Source organism: Carcharhinus amblyrhynchos, chromosome 1 (assembly GCF_965287045.1).
Source record: "Carcharhinus amblyrhynchos chromosome 1, sCarAmb.v2.hapA, whole genome shotgun sequence".
NCBI lineage: Eukaryota > Metazoa > Chordata > Chondrichthyes > Carcharhiniformes > Carcharhinidae > Carcharhinus > Carcharhinus amblyrhynchos.
This window is the reverse complement of record NC_137324.1, coordinates 117,680,547-117,701,404: the sequence shown is the minus strand read 5'-3', so window position 1 is coordinate 117,701,404 and position 20,858 is coordinate 117,680,547. Positions and strand designations below refer to the sequence as shown.

Here is a 20,858-nt window from a genome sequence, read left to right as displayed (position 1 = left end):
GAGTTCTGTACTACAAAATAACAAAATTAAATTGATTCCATTCACTTCAGTAGTTCTGTTCTTGATGGATCTGGCCACACTCGATGGTAGGTGCTGAGCAGCCACAACAGAGCAGAAACCGCGGCATGTTTTAACGGGAAGGTGTCAAAGTCTCTGGAAGTCGATTCTTTCCATTAGCCCTTGCCAAAGACATTTAATTCTCTTTATTTAAACACCTTACTGATATGGATGAGAAGTGGTGCCTGAATTGGCTGCAGTTGAAACGCAGCCCAAACAGATTGATTTTGATAAGTGTGCAGTATTTAATTTTGTGGTGTTAAAAGTGAACATCCCCAATACCCCATTACCCCTTGCACCCACATCCCTGATCCACCACCCTCTCCCCTTAAACACTCACATGGCCCCAACTGTTTCTTAAGAAGGAACTTTCAAAATGAAGCTAATAAAAATGCAACAAAACTTGTTCCAATTTATAAATCAAAGAAAGGGTTTAATAAGAAAACATCATTACTCCAAACTTGGGGCCGCACCCTAGGCCACTCCAAGCTCCCCACAATTCTACACAGTTCTTTTTTTATAGTGAACCAGCTAGTCAGCTGACTATTACATCACTCTGTAATTGGTTCAATTGTTTACTGAGTCAGCTGACCCTTTCATCTTGTTCCCATTGGTCACATTATACCTAATACAAAGTTGTCACTGGTTACTTTCTAACACCAAATATCCCTGTCCCATCCCTCTAAACACTCACCCCTAACCAACCCTGCTTCACCTCCACCATTCTCAGCCCACTTAGTCCCCCACCTCTGCCTGACCCAACCCTATTCATCCACCACTCTGCTCCCAACAGCTCTGAAATGATTACAGGAATTTATCAAGCAACCAAGAGCACTTTTGTGACAATAGTTACAAATAGGAAGTTCTGCTGCTGCGCTGACTTTTGGGTAGCTTTGTGATTTACTGGTGGGCTTTTCAAAGAGCAATCGGAATCATAAAACTGACCAAAGGTCAAAAATACAGCCCAGCAGCTCAGTGAAGCTGACCAGAAAGATTGACTTTAAAAAAAAGTTATACAGTTCTTAGTTTCATAGAAGGAGGCCACTCAACCTATCGAGTCTGCATCAATCTTCTGAAAGAGAACTCCACCCAGGGTCACTCCTTCAGCCCATCCCCATTAATCATGGCCAATGCAACTAACCTGCGCATCTTTGGGATGTGGGAGGAAACCGGAGCACCAGGAGGAAACCCACATAGACATGAGGAGGATGTGGAAACTCCACACAGACAGTGACCCAAGGCGGGAATCGAACCAATATCCCTGGCACTATGAGGCAGCAGTGCTAACCATTGTGCTACCATGCTGCTCAGATTGAAACTCAATTTACAATACCAAGCCTGCCCCCACCCAAAAACTACCCTCCCTCCAGCTCCTGGGCCCCAGTGTTTGGCACTATCTGCACCTCCATCTACTAGTTCCTGGGTGAGAGGTCAATTTGCAAATGTCACTGAGTCATGGAGACTCCATAAAAATTCAGACCAAAGGAATAAAACGTATGCACAGGAGGCAATCTTATGAAAGAAAATTGAAGTGCAGAACGAGCGTGTAAACGGGAAAGTTTCTGATCCTTTTTTTGGGTGAGTCCAAATCAGCGAGCTTATGTACTTATGGAAAACAAAAAAACTTCAAGCCTCATTTCTTGCCAGTAAGGGGAGGGAGAGGGGGCTTAAATCGCCAGAATGCTGGCTGAGAGCATTGCAACTGTCACTCAGCCTCTGCTACTCTCAGCCAGCCTCCATGGCCTAAAACAGGCACCTGCCCAGTGACCTCGGGGGCCTGCAGCTGATTGCAAACCGCACCCCCCCCCCCCCCCCCCCACTCCCCCGCTTGGACCTATCTCCTCCCCCTCTATCCACCAATCATAGTGCAGAGTGGCAGTGGTTCCCCCCTGCACCCATCACCGATTGGCCTGCTCCCTCAAGCCCCGCCTCCTTGGCACTGTAAGGATGCCAGGCTTGCACTGCCAGGCTGGCACTGCCCAAAGGGCACCACCTCCCTTGTCCCTGACCTCCCGGGGGTGCTTAATGACCTCCGGTTCTATCGGTGGGGCCATCTTGTCTGGTCCCCGTTGCTGGGGACAAGCTGTGATTCTCGCCAGCTAGAACCTCTCCCAGCAAGGACACAGTGGCAAGCGAGCCTGGAAAATTGAGTTTGGGCTCACTACTTTCATTTAAATGATCTTGTACATATATTTAAATAATTTAAGCTGCCTTATGCCAGAAATGGGGGTAAGGCTGATCATACCGGATGTCCAGTGGCAGCAAGATCACAAGACGTAAGAAATTGGGTGTAAACCTAATTTCTCGGCTCTTGTGTGAACTTGCCGGCTTGACACGCCCATCGGTGGCGGGACACAATGGTAAGATTAGAATATATGTGCTTTTGGTTGAAGGAAAACAAATAAATTAAGCAAAGAAAATAGGGCACAGAATTTATGGTCTGAAATTTTTGAACTCACTGTGGAGTCCAGAAGTCTGTAAAGTGCCTAACTGAAATGAGATGCTGTACTTCAAGCTTACATTGAGCTTCGCTGGAATACTGCATTAACCTAAGGACAGAAATAGAAACATGAGGACAAGGTGAAGAATTAAAGCAACAGGCCACTCGGACTTCTCTTCACCACTACAATCATTACCTTTAACCCCTCTCCTCTGCCTGCTCAACATCAACAACAAGTTTAAGCAGCGCGTGAACTTTGAGGATAAAAGGTTTGAGGTTCACTTTTGAGCTGCCTTTGTCACTTCTCCCTCTTCCCCCCATCCCAGTAATATAAACAACACTCTATCAGAGCCAAATATTACTTCAGCTGAAAAATTGCAGTCGGCAGAGAGAGGAAATCTTCCTGGGTATCATTGGAATGAGTACAAAATCTCGAGTCACCAAATCTCACTAGTAAAAGGACAATGCTAATTCATTGTGCGACCCAGTCAGCATATTTTGTTTTATATTTAGATCATTGGAAATCCATTCCCTAATCCAATTGCGCTTGCCTTGTTCTACTGAATCTACGGATTAATTGAAGTAACAGATATAATGGTAAGGCCATCATGCCTATTACTGAATGCAGTTAAGTTATGTTAAAATAAATATGCTAGCTAACACAAACGCTATTTCATGACAGCACTTTTAATTAACCCTTGGATTTATATAAGTTATGGATTGTATTTGAAGTAATAATGATGGAATGAGAATACCAGTGATTTTACCCGGTGACAGTAAATGAGAGCTTTGTCTTCTTTTGATACCTATTGTTCAGTGGGAATCATAGTGCATTGATGAGAATTGTAGCCTGTAATTGGTAGTCAAATCTTTCTCTTCACTTCTGCAGCTGTGTTACAATTATTTTCATTTTTGTGTTAATTCTTCTTCTTTCAGTGACCCCTGTGGTCATAAACTTCATAGCACCTCTCCATCTGTTTTAATTAATGTAATTATTCCTTGTGATTTATATTTTTTAAATTTGAAATGCATTTACATTTTTTCATTATTTCAGTACACTGAGGGCTTTAGTTTTAATTCAGTGTTCTTGCACACACTGCAGTGGGATGATTTTAAAACCAGGAAATTGTACTGTCATATTGTCTGAATGTAGTTGCATTCAATTCCTTTTTCTCCCATTCTAACAATGGCATTAACTGGTTTTGAAATACATGTGTTCATGTCTTATGTTAATATCGCCACATAAAAATATTGGACAAAGGAATTTAATACAAATGCATTAAATGGTTGTGCAATAATGTGAATGCACATTTTTTTCAGGTTTAAATGTTTAAGTTGTATCCTGATGAGCATTTAACACCATCCTATGCACCTACCTTACCTACCCTATGTCCTAGTGCTTTCCAGTTTTGTGATTCCAGCTTACTGTTCTTTAAAATTACGCAATCCTCAGCGTTCAAGGTTTCATGTTTCTAGTATCAATATGTATTCATAAAGAAAGAAAAAAATACTTGCATCAATGGAGTGCTTTTCATGACTACCAGACATCTCAGAGTGCTTTTCAGCCAACTAAGTACTTTCCGGCCTTGGGTGACTGTCTGCGTGGAGTTTACACATTCTCTGTGTGTCTACCTGGGTTTCCTCTGGGTGTTCTGGTTTTCTCCCACAGTCCAAAGATGTGTAGATTGGATGGGTTATCCATGGTAAATGCACGGGGTAAGGGGATAGAGTGAACGGGGGGGGGGGTGCCTGGGCAAGATGGTCTATTAGAGAGTTGGTGCAAACTCGATGGGCCATATGGCCTCCTTCTATACTGTAGGGATTCTATGAAGTGTAGTCACTGTTGTAGGAAACAAACTGGTGGAAATCCTCTGCTCCTGCCCACCGTGGCAATCATAGCGGATGGGACAGAGAATTCGACAGACTAACAAAAAGCTCTTTGACCTCAGGCGTGAATTTCTGGTCTCGGGACAGGTCTGACTGCAAAATCCTACTCACCAACTTACACTTGGCAAACTCCCCGAAAATAGCAATCTGACAATGATCAGACTATTTTATTTGCGTGATGTTGACTGAGGGATAAAAATTGGCCTGGACACCAGGGAAAACCCCTTCACTCTTCTTCAAGAGTGCTACTTTTATATTCATCCAAGCTGGAAGAGGGGATTTTGGTTTAATTACTCATTCAAAAGGTAGCCCATCTGACAAAACAGTAATCCTTTAATACTGTACTGGAGTATCCGATTTGATATTTGGGCTTAAGACTTGGAATGGGGCTTGAACGCAAAAGCGAGTGCTACCAACTGAACCACATCTTACATAGAACATTTAGAAACTAGTAAGCCCAGCTAGCTTGTATTTTTTATTTGATTTCAATACTAACTATGCATTTGCTTGGAATGCCTCTTTTTCTGGTTACAACCAGATGCCTTTTGGAGTCATTTAAACCGGTTATGCTCAGGGACTTGCTTTGTTAACATGTTCAGTGCATCAATCACCTTTTGCATGAAATAGCTCCATCTGAATCCATCAGTTCCAACTCCTTAATTTTTAATATAGATCATCTTTGTCAAAGTTGGCAAGGTCTCTGTTGTTTTGTTCTGTTCATTATTTTCCTCGCTTCTAGTTGGCCAATCTTTAATTTACCTCTTTGCCAAGAAGAGGGGAATGTAAGCAGCAAATGAATTTGTTTGTACACGTGAATAAATATTTATATGCAAGCAAGCTAGTATTGCTGCGGATAATCCAATAATGATAAGAGATGGGGACCAAAAGGACTCTTTTGGAATCAGATTCTTCAAATAAACAATGATAATAAAGGAAATGAAGCTCGTGCTGTGTTTGGCAATGGTTCCACTTGTGCAGTCATGCCACCTGTTCCAGCATTTTCCCACATAACTGTACTATTAACTTGTCATCACCCAATGAGTGCAACAATTTAAGGAAAAGATCAACCACCTTCTCAGCACAGAGAGTGATGGACAACACATCTGTCCTTGACAGTGTTGCAAACATCCTAAACTCAAATAAATAACAGCAATATTTTTATACTCTATGTTCCAGTTCTTTGGGTTGTCTCAATAAATTAGGAATCATTTCAGATGCAATTTAAGTTTACGTGTCAGTGTCACAAGTAGGATTATATTAACATTACAATGAAGTTACTGTGAAAATCTCTATGTTGCCACACTCCGGTGCCTGTTCGGGTACACTGAGAGAGAATTTAGCACAACCAATTCACCCAGCCAACATGTCTTTCTGACTGTGGGAGGAAACTGGAGCACATGGAGGAAACCAACACAGATACAGGGAGAACGTGCAGATCCCATGCAGACAGTGGCCCAAGCCAAGAACCAAACCTAGTCCTAGGCGCTGTGAGGCAGCAGTGCTTATCATTGTGCCACTGTGCCATTCAATTTGGCTTTAGTTTCACATTTTAGTACTTTAGTTCTTTCTTAATTATAAGAACATAAGAAGTAGGAGCAGGAGTAGGCCATCTAGCCCTTCGAGCCTGCCCCGCCATTCAATGAGATCATGACTGATCTGAAGTGGATCAGTTCCACTTTCCCGCTTTCTCCCCATAACCCTTAATTCCCCTGTCTATCAGAAACCTATCTACCCGTGACTTAAATATATTTAGCAAGGTAGCCTCCACCACTTCAACGGGCAGGGAATTCCAGAGATTCACCACCCTTTGAGTGAAGAAGTTCCTCCTCAACTCCGATCTAAACTGCACCCCACCCCCCCTTATCTTGAGGCTGTGCCCTCTAGTCCTGCTAGCCTTTCTAAGTGGGAAGAATCTCTCTACCTCTACCCTATCCATCCCCTTCATTATCTTGTACATCTCTATAAGATCCCCCCTCATCCTTCTAAACTCCAATGAGTACAGACCCAGTCCATTTAGTCTCTCTTCAAAGGCCAACCCTTTCATCTCTGGTATCGGCCTAGTGAACCTCCTCTGCACTCCCTCCATGGCCAATATATCCTTCCGCAAGTGCGGCAACCAAAACTGCACACAGTACTCCAGCTGCTTATTAGCAAGTTGGAGCAGTGAATGTTTTCTACATGGATTTTTAAAGCTTTCAACAAGTCCCCTCATGATAGGCTTATCCTGAAGATTACTATATATGGGATCCAAGGTGACTTGGCTGCTTGGATTCAGAATTGGCTTCCCCATAGAAGTCAGACAGTAATGGTGGAAGGGTGTTTTTCTGGCTGGATGTCCGTGTCAAATGGTATTCCGCAGGGACCCATTCTGGGCCATCTGTTTGTGATGTACATAAATGACTTGGATCAAAATGTAGATGGGTGAGTTATTAAGTTTGCAGATGACACAAAGATAGGTGGAGTTGTGGATTGTGTAGAAGGCTGTCAAAGGATACTGCAGGATACAGATCAGTTGCAGATATGGGTGGAGAAATGGCAGATGGAGTTTAATCCAGGCAAGTCTGAGTGGCTGCACTTTGAGAGATCACATGTTGAGGGTAAGTATACAGTTAATGGCAGGACCATGAACAGCATTGATGTACGGAGGGATCTTGGGGTTCAAGTCCATAGCTCCCTAAAAGTGGTTACTCAAGTAGATAGGGTGGTAAAGAAGCCGTATGGCATGCCTGCCTTTATTGGCAGACACACTGAGTACAAGAGTCAGGATGTCATGTTGCAGCTATATAAGCCTTTGGTTAGGCTTCACACAGTATTGCCTTCAGTTCTGGTCGCCACATTACGAGGAGGGTGTGGAAGCTTTGGAGAGGGTGCAGGTTTACCAAGATGCTGCCAGGATTAGAGGGTATGAACTATAAAGACAGGCTGGACAAACTATGATTATTTTCTCTGGAGTGGCATACACTGAGGGGAGACCTGATAGAAGTCTTTAAAATTATGAGGGGCATAAATAGGGTTGACAGTCAGAATCTTTTTCGCAGAGATGAAATGTCTGATATGAGGGCGCATGCATTTAAGGTTAGATTTTATTTTTGTTCATTCATGGGCCTGGCTGGCTGGCCAGCATTTATTGCCCATTCCTAGTTGTCCTTGAACTGATTGCCTTGCTAGGCCATTTCAGAGCGCAGTTGGAAGTCAACCACATTGCTGTGGCTTTTAAGTCACATGTAGGCAGACCAGGTAGATTTCTCTCCCTAAAGGACATTAGTGAACCAGATGGGCTTTTCCAACAATGGTTTCATGTCACCAGTAGATTCTTAATTCCAGATATTTTTCATTGAATTCAAATCCCACCACCTGCTGTGCTGGGATTTGAATGATGTGGAGATGCCGGCGTTGGACTGGGGCAAACACAGTAAGAAGTCTCACAGCACCAGGTTAAAGTCCAAAAGGTTTATTTGGCAGCAAAAGCCACTAGCTTTCGGAATGCTGCTCCTTCATCAGGTGAGTGGGATTTCAGTTCACAAACAGGGCATATAAAGACACAAACTCAATTTACAAAATAATGTTGGAAAGCAAGTCTTTACAGATAATCAAGTCTTAAAGGTACAGACAATGTGAGCGGAGAGAGGGTTAAGCACAGGTTAAAGAGATGTGTATTGTCTCCAGCCAAGATATCTTGGGTTCGTGTCACACTATCTGTAACCCACATGACTTGCCTGGACTTGCAAAATCTCACTAACTGTCCTGACAGGAGACAATACACATCTCTTTAACCTGTGCTTAACCTTCTCCCCATTCACATTGTCTGTATCTTTAAGACTTGATTACCTGTAAAGACTCACAAACCAACCATTATTTTGTAAATTGAGTTTGTGTCTTTATATGCCCTGTTTGTGAACTGAAATCCCACTCATCTGATGAAGGAGCAGCACTCTGAAAGCTGGTGGCTTTTGCTACCAAATAAAACTGTTGGATTCTTACTTACTGGGATTTGAATCAAGCTCCCAAGAACATTAGCTGAATTTTTGGATTAATAGTCTAGTGATAATACCACTAAGCAATTGTCTCCCTGTAAATGAGAGAGGAGGAATGTTCAAAGAAGATGTGAGGGACAAATATTTTTCACAGAGAGGGATAGATGTCTGGAACGCACTGTCATTGGTGGTGGTAGAGGCAGATACGATAGGGAGTGTTTAAAGGGCTTTTAAGTAAGCACATGGATATAGAAGAAATAGAGGGATATGGACCAAGGGCAGATAGAAGGGATTATTTAATCTGGCGTCAAGTTCAGCACAACGTTGTGAGCTGAAGGGTCTGTTCCTGTGCTGTACTGTTCTATGTTCTAAGTGGCATACTGACAACCACTGCCATGAAACACACTGCTGAAAAGTCTGTCCTCTCACCAAAATCTTGCTGCCATTTAAGTTGGCAGGATCTTATGGCCTCACCAACAGCGTGCCCTTGCCTTGGTTTTCCCGATGGCAAGGGCTGCATTCAGTGGGAAAGTCCAGCGACAATGGCAGGACCATAAGATTCCTTTGCCAGTGAGCAGTGCGCCACCTCCTGCCGCCACGGAACACGCTGTGGAGGGGCAGGAAAATCCCGCCCTCTAAATATATGTTGAGGCTATGCCAGATCCAACAAAATTATTGATAAAAGTCCAGACAAAAAGATCTCTCACAGATTAAAGGATTGAGGGATAATTATGAGGAAGTTGTGCAACAATGCTAAATTGTACCATTGCATTCAGAGACTATAATCCTCTGTTGTATACTTAGATATGGATCATAATTTTTAAATTAATTATACCAGAGTTTATAACTTCAAGGAGCAGTTTGCAGCCCACTGTTGTTTCCTGTGGATTATAATTCTAGAGGTGATTACTTTGATGAAAGGGACTTGTCTTACTCATTGCTATTCCTTCTTTAATGGTACATTCTTAAGAAAGAAATCATTCTTTAAAGCCCTGTAGGTGATCGATGTTGTCTGTGCAAAAGAGATAGACCCCTCCATGCCTATTTGTTTTTCTCAAGACAGTGTGGACATTATTTACAGGCTGAGTTTTTAAAAGGTGTACGCTTTTTTTTCCAACGATAGATTTTTTTAAAGCGTGCAGAATAATACATGGGAGACATCTGTATTTAACACTTTTAACACTTAACTGCTATCTCTCCCTTTCCATTAAATTTTGCTACAAAATCTTGGCTGAGTGACAAGTGATTATTTTTCCTAATGACTTCAACACAGAAAATAGTCGATATAGTGGTTCAGTTCCAATGTGATTGGCTTCAACCTAATGCCCTTGTTATATCACAACGCTGCTACTAGTGCAAACTCTAACCATAGTGGAAGAGCTGGAGTGTAAATGAGACAGCAGTGGAGTCCTTCTTAGCATGGAGTCTCACCATGCATCACAGCTTTCTGGTCACATGAAAGGCTACATGCAAAAATGAAGTCAGAATTATGGCATTTTAAAGACAGAGCTCTGCTGAAATGTTCAGAGTTGTCCTTGTGTTCTAGCCCTCGAATAAAAACGGTTCTGTAAAGGGAATCTAAGGGGTTGGATTTTCTCCTTGGAGACGGGAAACAGAAGCCAGATCTTTCTTTGTTTTGGAAACCTGCCTCCGGTGGGAAATTGACTGAGTTTTGGAATTTTCCCGGGAGTGAGCTCGCAATTGAGATGGAGTCGAGTGAGCTATCCAATTAAAGGAATGGAGACAGGTTTCAAACACCAATGGCTGTCATCACTGAGGCTGATGTTCGCTTTAAGGAGGAAAGATGTGTTTTTATCCATTGATGAGATGTGAACATTGCGGGCTAGTTAGTGGTGAGCTGCAGTCCATGTAGGTAAGTCCAGGATTTCGACATAATAACAATGAAGGAAAAGCGATATATTTCCAAGTCAGCCTGGTGTGTGGCTTGGAGGGGAACTTGAAGGCAGTGGTGTTACCATACATCTGCTGCTCTTGTCCTTCTGTATTGTGGCTGCTGCGGGTTTGGAAGATGCTGTCTAAAAAGCCTTGGTGGATTCCTGTAGTGCATAGTGTGTGCCATAGATTTTGCCAAAGCCTGCTAATGCACCAGTGACCCTGAGATCACAGGAAAGCCAGAAGCCTGGTACCCATGAGTGCCCATGTGGTGCCAGGTAATGCCAGAAGGATAACCACACCTGAAATGGCAAAGTCTTTTATTCTGGCCCTTCCCCTGACCTGTAATAGAATTTTAACTACAGAGGAGTAAGTAAAGCGTTTAAAAAACATTTTTACTTACCTTTTACAACTCTTTCTACCTGCATAACATTGTCTTCAGCTCCATTCAGCTGGTCTGCAACCAAGCAGTTTCTAAAGTCTGGCTGCCTGTCTGAAAATCAAAGATGCTTTTGGAGCCTCCAAGTTGGAGACAGACTTTTAATGGCCCCAAAGTTATTATAGTTGCCTACTTGATATGAGCGGGCCTGTTTTGTGGCCTATCCCCTCTTCACCTCTTGGGAAAATGGCAGAGGGTGGAAAAGGAGTTGAACCTTTTTTTGTTCACTATTCCTACATGACTTGGGATCAAAAACTCAGCTGCTTGTTACCTAACTCCAAATACCTAGTCCAGTTCATTCGTCACCTTTGTGCTCACTGACATACATTGGTTCCTGGTTAAGCAATGTACTGATTGTAAAATTCTCATGGTTGTTTCAAAATCTCTTCAGTCACGGCCCGCCCTACCTCTGTGATTTCCCCCCACCGCACAACCCTCCAAAACATCTGTCCTCCTCCAATTCTGCTCTCATCCCTATTTTAATTATTCTGTTATTGGCAGCTTTCTTTCCTCTGCATTCCGTCCTTTAACGTCTTTGCCTCTCTGGGCCGGATTGCCCCACCCTGGATTCAGATGAAATGGGGATGTCATGGCGAAACGAGGCTCCCGTGGCCTGCGTGCCGTCCACCGACTCCATTCCCATCTCCAGTGGCTTCCCTGACAATGGGATGAGGAGACGTGGGTGGAAAAGTGAAGTTGTCAGTCATTTGGGCATGTTGAGGTCATTAAGGAGTTGGTTAAGAAAGGCCTTCAGCTTCTTGAAGTTTTCTCAGTGGCAGGCAGCCATTAAAAGCTCTATGAAGCTGATCAGTTCCAGCTTGTCAGGATCACGGGGGGCAGAGCTGAAACAGCTTTGAGGGGGAAAATGCACACATTCAGGCAAAAGAAATGAGTAGCAATGCAATTTAAATACCCAACCTTTACCTACTCCATCCCAATCTAAACTTGGCCACTTGGAAGGTAAAAATTCTCTGTTCTTTTTGAAGACTACCTGTACATGGCGGCCTCATCAGGAAACAAGAGGTGACATGGATTAGGATTTCTAATAATGCTGTTTTGTACAAAGGGACACCATTACTAAACTGCTAGAAAGAGGCATCCATCACCAAGTACAAACCGCACCAATGGGACATCAAATAACAGAAAGTAATGGCTCACTCATAACCTAGGATAGGACATGAATTAGTGGCAAATCAATAAAGTCTGAACAAATAACATCAGTCTGCCTAGATAAGCCAGTCATTTCTAGTATTATTGATTGCAATTTTAAATATTTATTCAGTTACAATTGATTAGCAACAAGTGAGTTGAATATCCAAAACGTGATTTGATTTATTATTGTCACAGGTATTGGTATACAGTGAAAAGTATTGTTTCTTGCATGCTATATAGACAAAGCATACAGTACATAGAGAAGGAAAGGAGAGAGTGTAGAATGTACTTTTACAGTCATAGTTAGGGTGTCGAGAAAGATCAACTTAATGTGAGGTAGGTCCATTGAAAAGTCTAATAGCAGCGGGGAAGAAGCAGTTCAGTTAGTATGTGTCCTCAGATTTTTGTATTTTTTTCCAGTGGAAGAAGGTGGAAGAGAGAATGTTTGGGGTGCATGGGGCCCTTAATTATGCTTGCTGCTTTTCAAAGATAGTGGGAAATGTAGATGGTGTCAATGGTTGGAAGGCTGGTTTGAGAGATGGACTGGGTTTCGTTCACAACTCTTTGTAGTTCCTTGCGGTCTTGGGCAGAGCAGGAGCCATACCAAGCTATGATACAAACAGAAAGAATGCTTTCTATGGCGCATCTGTAAAAGTTGGTGAGAGTTGTAGCGGAACTGCAAAATCTGTCTTCTGAGAAAGTAGAGGCATTGGTGGGCTTTTTTAACTGTAGTGTATCTTGTTATCCAGGGTTGAGGACAGGGCCAGGGAAATGGCATCTGCTGTCAACCTGTTGCAGTAGTAGACGATCTGTAGTGGATCCAGGCAATCTGGAAGGCTGGAATTGATTCGTGCCATGAATAACCTTTTGAAGCACTTCATAATGGGTGTTAGAGCCACCGATAGTCATTAAGGAACACTGCTTGGCTTTTCTTTGGTATCGGGATAATGGTTGTCTTCTTGAAGCAGGTGGGGATCTCAGATTGGTATAAAGAGAGGTTGAAGATATTTACGAATACCCCTGCCAGCTGGCCCACGCAGGATCTGAGTGCTTGACTGGGTATCCTATCTGGGCCAGTCACTTTCCATGGGTTGACCTTCGAGAAGGCTGCTCAGGCATCTGTAATAGTGACCTCAGATACAGGTACATCTGAGGCTCCGGGGTGGAGGATGTGCTGTTGCTGGCCTCTTACTTAAAACGGGCATTCCATGAGACCTTCCATTTCTGTTAGCATATATTATTGAGATGTCTACATCAATGAAGCCCACCTCAATGCTAACAGATTGTCATTGAAGCACAGCACCTAGGGATAGCATAAGGAAGGGATCTCATGGCATATTAGGTGGGATTGAAGAGCATGTATATGAGGAAGTGTCCCCAGTCTGTATGGCAAACTGTAAACTCACAAACGTATCACTGTTAGAGAATAAAAATGCTGGGAGTAACTCTCAGTTTCACCAAGGGTGCAGAACAAATGGCAATATATTGGCTGCCTGTTACTCCTGTCATTTGGAAAGCCAATTTTCTTGAAGAAAGGAGTGTAAGTTATGTGGATGAGAGAATGAAGTTTAAAAGAGACTTGGACAGAATGAATAGGAAAAGGCAATGAGAGATGGAATGCCATCTTTCGTTGCGAGCAAGTCTAAGGACATCCACTTTGGGTCATAGAGTCATAGAAACCCTACGGTGCAGAAGGAGGATTGTTGCTGTCTGAACCAGCAACAATCCCACCCCAGCCCTAAGAAAAATAAATTAGAACTTCTTTGATTATAAGAGACTAGGATGTAGCTGCAAGAGCAGGTCAGAGGCTGGGAAATCTGCACAGAATAACCCACCTTCTGACTCCCAGAAATCTATCCACCATCTACAAGGCATAAGTCAGATACCTGATGGAATACTCTTCATTTAGCCGGATAAGTGCAGCTCCAACAACATTCAAGAAGCTTGACACCATCCAGGACAAAGCAACCTGCTTAATTAGCACATCACCTTTGAACATTTGCTCCCTCCACCACCAATGCACATAGCAGCAGTTTATCATTTACAAGGCACACTGTGATAACCAACCAAGGTATATTCAACAGCACCTTCCATACCAGTGTGATCTCTACCATTGAGAAGGACAAGCCAGTACTTGCATGGGAACAACACCACCTCCAAATCACATATTATCCTGACTTGGAAATATACCATCATTCCTTCACTGTCACTGGGACAAAATTTTGGAACTCCCTTCCTAACAGCATCACCACATGGACTGCAGTGGTTCAAGAAGGCAGCTCAGCATCACCTTCTCAAGGGCAATTAAGGATGGGCACTAAAAATACTGGTCTAGCCAATGATACCCATATCCTTTTTTGAGCTTGTGCTTGCAAAATACAAAGCATTGTGTCTAACATTAGATGTGATTCTGCAATTGGATAACATTTGCTAAGTAATCATCAGTGTGCTAAGATTTAAGTTTGTCAGTTGGGCTCACAATGTGGCATGTTTACGTACGTGGAAAGCTACAAAATAAATACACAGGGCCAGTTCTTTGCAAGCAGGAAGGAAATGTAGACACGTTGCACCTGTTTCAGCTAAACAAAATAAGTGACAGCCATTTACAGACTCATCCCTTGGCCAGTCAGGCTCAAGCTGCCCAGTTTAAATTTCAAACAATATTACCAATCATTATCAACTGGTAATGTTTCTACCAATCAGAGTCCGCTTGCCAACCAATCAGCATTCGTACAGTATAAATTGTTGTTTTCCCCTCATACTGGTATTCTCTTACTAGTGCAAGAGATGAGGGCAAGGTAAAAAGCTTCTAGGTCTTTTTCTTTTGTAATACTTAATTCTACTTAATTATTTCAGAAAAAGAAACATAATCAATTCATCCAGAATCAGCAATGCTAAAAAAAAATAAGATGGAAGCATCTAATCCTCAATGCATTGATGGAAATCTTGTAAGCCCAAGTAATTAGATCAAAATTTGAGTTGTTTGGTCCCTATTAAGCAATGACCCGAAGTTGAGTGGCAGAAAGCAAACTCCAAAACAGAATGTAAAGACCTGGGCGTGATCTTAGTGGCCATTCACGCCATGCTCCCGCTGCAGCAAGGTTGGAGAATTTGGCACCCAGCCGAATTCCGTGCACTGCAGCGGGATGGGAAAATCCTGCTGGCATGAACAGTGGTAACACTCCAACCTTGGAATCCAATGAAATATAGATTGAATTTCATTTATTAGGCCACTGTAAATCAGTGGTTCTGTGATAATAGTAAACCTGATAAAACAGACTTTTTTTTTCACATGACCATATGTTGATAAGACATAGGAACAGAATTAGACCACTTGGTCCATTCAATCTGCTCCGTCATTCAATCATGGCTGATATTTTTCTCATTCCCATTCTCCTGCCATTTCCCCATGACCCCAATCTCCTTATTAATCAAGTACCTATGTTTGTCTGTCTTCAAGACACTTGACCTGGCCCCCATCACCTTCTGCAGCAAATATTCCCACAGATTCACCACTCTGGCTGAAGAAATTCTTCCTCAACTCTGTTTTAAAGGATTGTCCCTTTAGCCCGAGGTTGTGCCCTTTGGTTCTAGTTTTTCCTACTAGTGGAAACATCAGTAGTAACAATGTGCACAAAACCGGCTGGATGTTTAACTGGGTTGCTGTTGAAATCAATGGATACTATTTCAGTGAGTGAACATTTACCATAGCTGTAGTTTATCTTGTTATTTCTGATCACCTCTTCTATGTTGCTGTTTCCCAACTATTGGACGGGGTTACTTTGTTAAAATTACTTTCTTCATAAAAATAAATGCACCAGCTGGCTTGTTTCGTTCTGGCTGGATTACTTCAAGTGGCAGATGAAAGTGATACAATTGTCTAAATTTATCTTCTCTATCTTAGCTTTCATCATTCATAGTTCATCTATTTTCCTTTTTCAATTGCTGAAACAAGTCCTCGGCATAAGCCGTTTTTTTTTAACAGACTTCAAGACGTAAAGCTTTGTTAATGATAGCCGTTTGTACAGTTTTGCAAGGTGATCTTCTCTAACATGGAGCCATGATCTATGTGATTGTAAAATTGGATAATTGAGTGAGGAAATTAGTACATTCAGGAACATTCCCATTATTCTCACACCATTTAGCTTATATAACATGTAAATAGTGAAAGCTTGCACATTGAGAATCAATTGTCACCGGTGCCTTAAAAGACACCGTACTACCTATCATGTCAATGCAGGCAAAACATCAAAGCTATCCAATCCCTCTTTTCCCATGCCCTTTCTTTCTTCAAATAGTCGTCTAATTCACTCGTACATTTTGTAAATGGCCAGCTTTAATAGCTAATTCTGGTAAATCATTTTGTATTCCAACTGCAATGATGCACACATGCAGACTTTCCCAGGAACACAAAGGGTATTTATTAACAAGGAAAAACTGTATAGAGGCTGGTGGTCCACCAGCTGACCCAGTCCCTACATGTCTTCAGACTGCCTCTCTGTAAGACAGAGCTCCACCCCCTGGGGTGATAACCCACTCTCAGTCCCAGTTGGTCTGTCAAACAAGGTGACCCTCTTCTGCTGTGTTACCCTTAAAGGGGCAAACAACACAATCACCACACACACATAAACATTCAAATGCCAAAAACCCCCCATCTTTTAACCCTCTCTCATTCCTCACGCTGGTCCCAAATTTAAGTTCCCTTGTTACTGTCTCACCAAACGGTTATCTAGCTGCTCAGATCTTTTTCATAAACTGGATTGCTAATTGGGGTCTTTGACTTTGGGCAGTGAGGTTAAATGAACAGTATTGAATCAATACACATTATGCACTTCTTGAAATTTTAAGTCCAGTCATTGGAAATGAAAACCAGGAGGAAGATATAATAGTTGGCTGACCTGTCATTCTTTGCTTCTTAATTTTGTCTAAATTCAAAATGATACCCACTGTGTATTGTCTCACTTAGGTCTCCGTACATTACTTCTTGGAAAACCAGTCTTCATTCAGGGCCATTGTGTAACCAGCCACCACCAGGTATTCAAGGGCAGCAAAAGGTAGTTCTCATATCAGTTTTCTCCCTGGTCTCTTTATGGTACTTTCTTCAATGCTGCTACTGAGATCAGAATCTTTATGTTCCTAATAGGAATCTGGCATTTTTATTCATTCATGGCACATGGGCATTGCTGGCTGGCTAGCATTTATTGCCCATCCCTAGTTGCTTGAGGGCAGTTGAGAGTCAACCACATTGCTGTGGCTTTGGGATCACATGTAGACCAGACCAGATAAGGATAGCAGATTTCCCTCCCAAAAGGACATTAACAAACCAGATGGGTTTTTCTGACAATCAGTAATGGTTTCATGGTCATCAGTAGATTCTTAATTACAGATATTTTTTATTGAATTTGAATTCCACTACCTGCCATGGTGGGATTCAAACCCGGGTCTCCAGAACATTAGCTGAGTTTCTGGATTAGTATCTAACAATAATACAACTAGGCCATTGCCTCCCCTCTTTGAGATATTGTCTAACTAAATTTACACTCAGAAACGACTCAAGTGTTGATAAATATTCTTTCATCCAAGAACCCAAAGGGACTTACAAAAGAGTAGAACAAATACGTGTTCTGTCTGAGATTATAAAATTGTGTCAAATACTTACATTTGTTATTCTGACAAAATACTATTAGCAGAAATGACTTCAAGACTTTTTGCTTATGCCCTTTATAAAGTAAAGGACTACTCAGGTTTGAACAATTACATTTTAAGGAAAAAAATGGTTTTTGTGCACAAGTATAACATCTGTGGCTAAATTAAAGTCTCTTGTATGATTATTCCATCACTATTGAGGTGATACTGAGCCTTTAAGAAATATATTTATATCATGTTTCTTGTAAGGTACGGTATTTTATCACAAGGAGTCAACTTGTCTGAAAAAAAATGCAATGCCATGCTGAGCCTGCAGGACAATAACTTACTTTTAGCTAATGTCATGTTGCTGTAAACAGAGTTAATGCATTCATGTTTACTTGGCGTTTTCCCTGGGGTTTCAGAGTAGAGTTTGATTGGGTTGATTGACAGGGATTGAGTCATGTGCTTAAGGGGAGGAGCTACACTTGCAGGGGAAAACACAGTTTGTCTTTCATTTTTTTTGGAAAAACCGTCAGTTCTTGCCTGGTTCTGAAAGACGCATGATGTCTCTCTCTCTCTCTCGCTCTCTGGAAGTTGCCTGGAAGCATCAGGGCTAGCAATCTAAATACAAACACGTAAGTCCAACTTATTTTGAAGAGAGGTTTAAGTCTGTAAGAGGAATATTGCTTGCATTGGAAATCATAGTAAAAGGTTAGTAGTTAAGAATTGTACCTTGTCTTAGTTAAGTGTTGTTCAATTGTTAAAAATTTGACCTAATTAATTTATTACAATCAAACTCTGTGTTATATAAAATCTGTTTTGATAAAAGCTTCCCAGTGTGTCAGTAGAATCACTGGATGGAACACTACATCCTGACACTAATGCCAAAATAGGACATTGTTGGGGTCTAGTCTGACTTCGCAATATAACTTGGAGTTTCTGACATCCAATAGAAACTGATGTGTAGATATATATTTTAACTGCCAATAAATCATGTGCAGATTCCAAACATGCAGACATATAGATGCTAAGTGTTGTGGCTTTTCAAAACCTTTTCATGGAATGTGGGCATTAGAATCATAGAAACCCTACAGTACAGAAAGAAGCCATTTGGCCCATTGAGTCTGCACCGACCACAATCCTACCCAGGCCCTACCCCCATATCCCTCCATATTTTACCCACTAATCCCTCTAACCTACGCATTTCAGGACACTAAGAGGCAATTTTAGCATGGCCAATCACTCTAACCCGCACATCTTTGGACTATGGGAGGAAACTGGAGCACCCGAAGGAAACCCACGTAGACACGAGGAGAATGTGCAAACTCCACACAAACAGTGACCCAAGCCAGGAATCGAATCCAGGTGCATAGAGTTGTGAAGCAGCAGGGCTAACCACTGTGCTACCATGCTGCATTTATTGCCCATCCTTATTTGCCCTTGAAAAAGTGGTGGTGAGGAGCCTTCCTGAACAGTTGCAGTCAATGTGATGTAGGACTACCCTTGGTGCTGTCCGAGAGGGAGTTCCAGGATTTGACCCACTGACAGTGAAGGAATGATATAGTTACAAGTCAGGATGGTATGTAGCTTAGTTGGGAACTTACATATGGTGGTGTTCCTAGTATTTGCTGGAATTGCCAAATGAGTTGGTTGAGGCAATATGTAAGCAACATTTATCCTTACCTGGATAGGCACATGAACAGGAGGGGTATAGAGGAATATAGATGGTTAATCTAGTCAGAACAACATGATTGGTGCAAACTTGATAGGCTGTACTATTCTTCTTTGTTCTTTGAGCTGATGAACAGAGGGGAAAATTTGAAGGAAGGCGGCCTGATTTATCATGCCTAAGATGGCAAAAATAAAGTGAAGGATACTGGCCAAGATCACAGCTACGCAGATAATCGTTTGTGACTTTTCTTGTGGTCGTAACTGATTATTTTAAATACACCTACAAAAACAACAAGCACATATGAATTTTTAAGAAATGGTAAGCTTTAGAATTGCCTGTTAATTTTATTACACTCGCGTCTAGTCAGAGAGTACAGGCGCAATTCTCCGACCTTATGAGATGGCCAGCAGGAATCCCGATGCTCTGATGAATGGACTGTTGACCAAAAATCAAGACTTCTGGTGGGTGTGATGGCTGTCAGGGTTCAATCACCCCATCAGCTCAGAGAGGATGGCAGCCCAATAATTATGCAAACCTGCTAATTTGAATGTTATCAACGGATTTGACAGCCAATTCACCAGCCTTCTGTACTTCACCCTGCCCCCAGTGGGAACGGCACATGACGGACTTTACAATTGCGGGGACTTGACTGAGTGGGAGGTCTGAAGGGGAAGGGTGGCTGAGTGGAGGGTGTTGGATTGGGTCACCCTCATGCCTGCATGGTGTTGAGGGAGCAGGTTATCTGTTACTTGTGGATGAAAATAAACAGGTGGCTAGAGGATGATAGAAATCCATTGAGCTATGAATGGAATCTTTTTCAAGGCACTTCACATTGAATTTGTTAGAGGTCAAAGGGTTCCATTGGAATGGAAAGGGTTTCAAAGGATTCAAATTGCTAAGAATTCGCAACAATTTCAAATCAAAGCTGTGTACATGCATTGGGGCTGAGTGCACAACTGTGCACTTTGGAATACCGCACCCCCGGGTGAAATTGACATATCCTCTTTGTCAGAGGACGTCAAAGGGGTCTGCTCACACCTGCAGTTTCTGACAAGGAGAAAGGAAAATCTATGCTGAAGAATGGAGTGCTGGAATGGTTGAAAAGCCTTCCAAGTGACTGGATGGGGGAGAGGGTGGGGGAGGTCATGGAGATTAAAGTGACTCGGCCACTTCAGAATTTGCACAGATGACAGGCAGGAAGGCAAATATGGATCACAATGCAGCCTGAAATCATTAGGCCAGGGGTAGAAGCATCATCTAGACTTGAAACATTGGCTCTATTCTCTCCCTATAGATGTTGTCAGACCTGCTGAGAATTTCCAGCATTATCTGTTTTGTTTTGGATTCCAGCACCTGCCATATTTTGCTTTTATATTTACTTTGGATATTGGTATACTATGCATATTTGATTTGGAAGTCTTGTTCCCAATACTTTTTTGTGTTTCTTTTGGGTCATGTCTGCTATTGTACTGTGATAAAACATATTCCTTGCTAAGATAGATGAGACTGAACATGTGTATCATTAGTCATAGCCTTTTTTTAATGGAGAGGAAGACTTATTTCAAGGTGGCTATTGGTTGGGCCTTTTCTAAATGGCAGTGATAAACAGGAAAGTGAGATTTAATTTCACAACCTGCTAAAGTGAGTACCTGCCTCACAGGCCTAATGATAAAATCTTTGAATATTGATGATTAATAAGCCGTAGTACTGCTGAAT

At 42.1% G+C, this 20,858-nt stretch overlaps 1 protein-coding gene across 5 annotated transcripts in view; it reads left to right on the top strand.

Moving 5' to 3' along the window:
* Nucleotides 1–20,858, top strand: part of ndst3 (N-deacetylase/N-sulfotransferase (heparan glucosaminyl) 3) — a 765,674-nt gene that overhangs the window by 53,952 nt on the left and 690,864 nt on the right. For 3 of the 5 annotated variants that reach the window (XM_080191474.1, XM_080191492.1, XM_080191449.1), the window contains exon 1: nucleotides 3,047–3,094. The exons of 1 other annotated variant lie outside the window; for it this stretch is intronic. The gene's annotated coding sequence lies outside the window, so the exon portion shown is untranslated. Of the gene's footprint in view, nucleotides 1–3,046; nucleotides 3,095–20,858 lie in introns of those variants that run through there. One more of the 5 variants, XM_080191459.1, reaches the window with a different exon arrangement.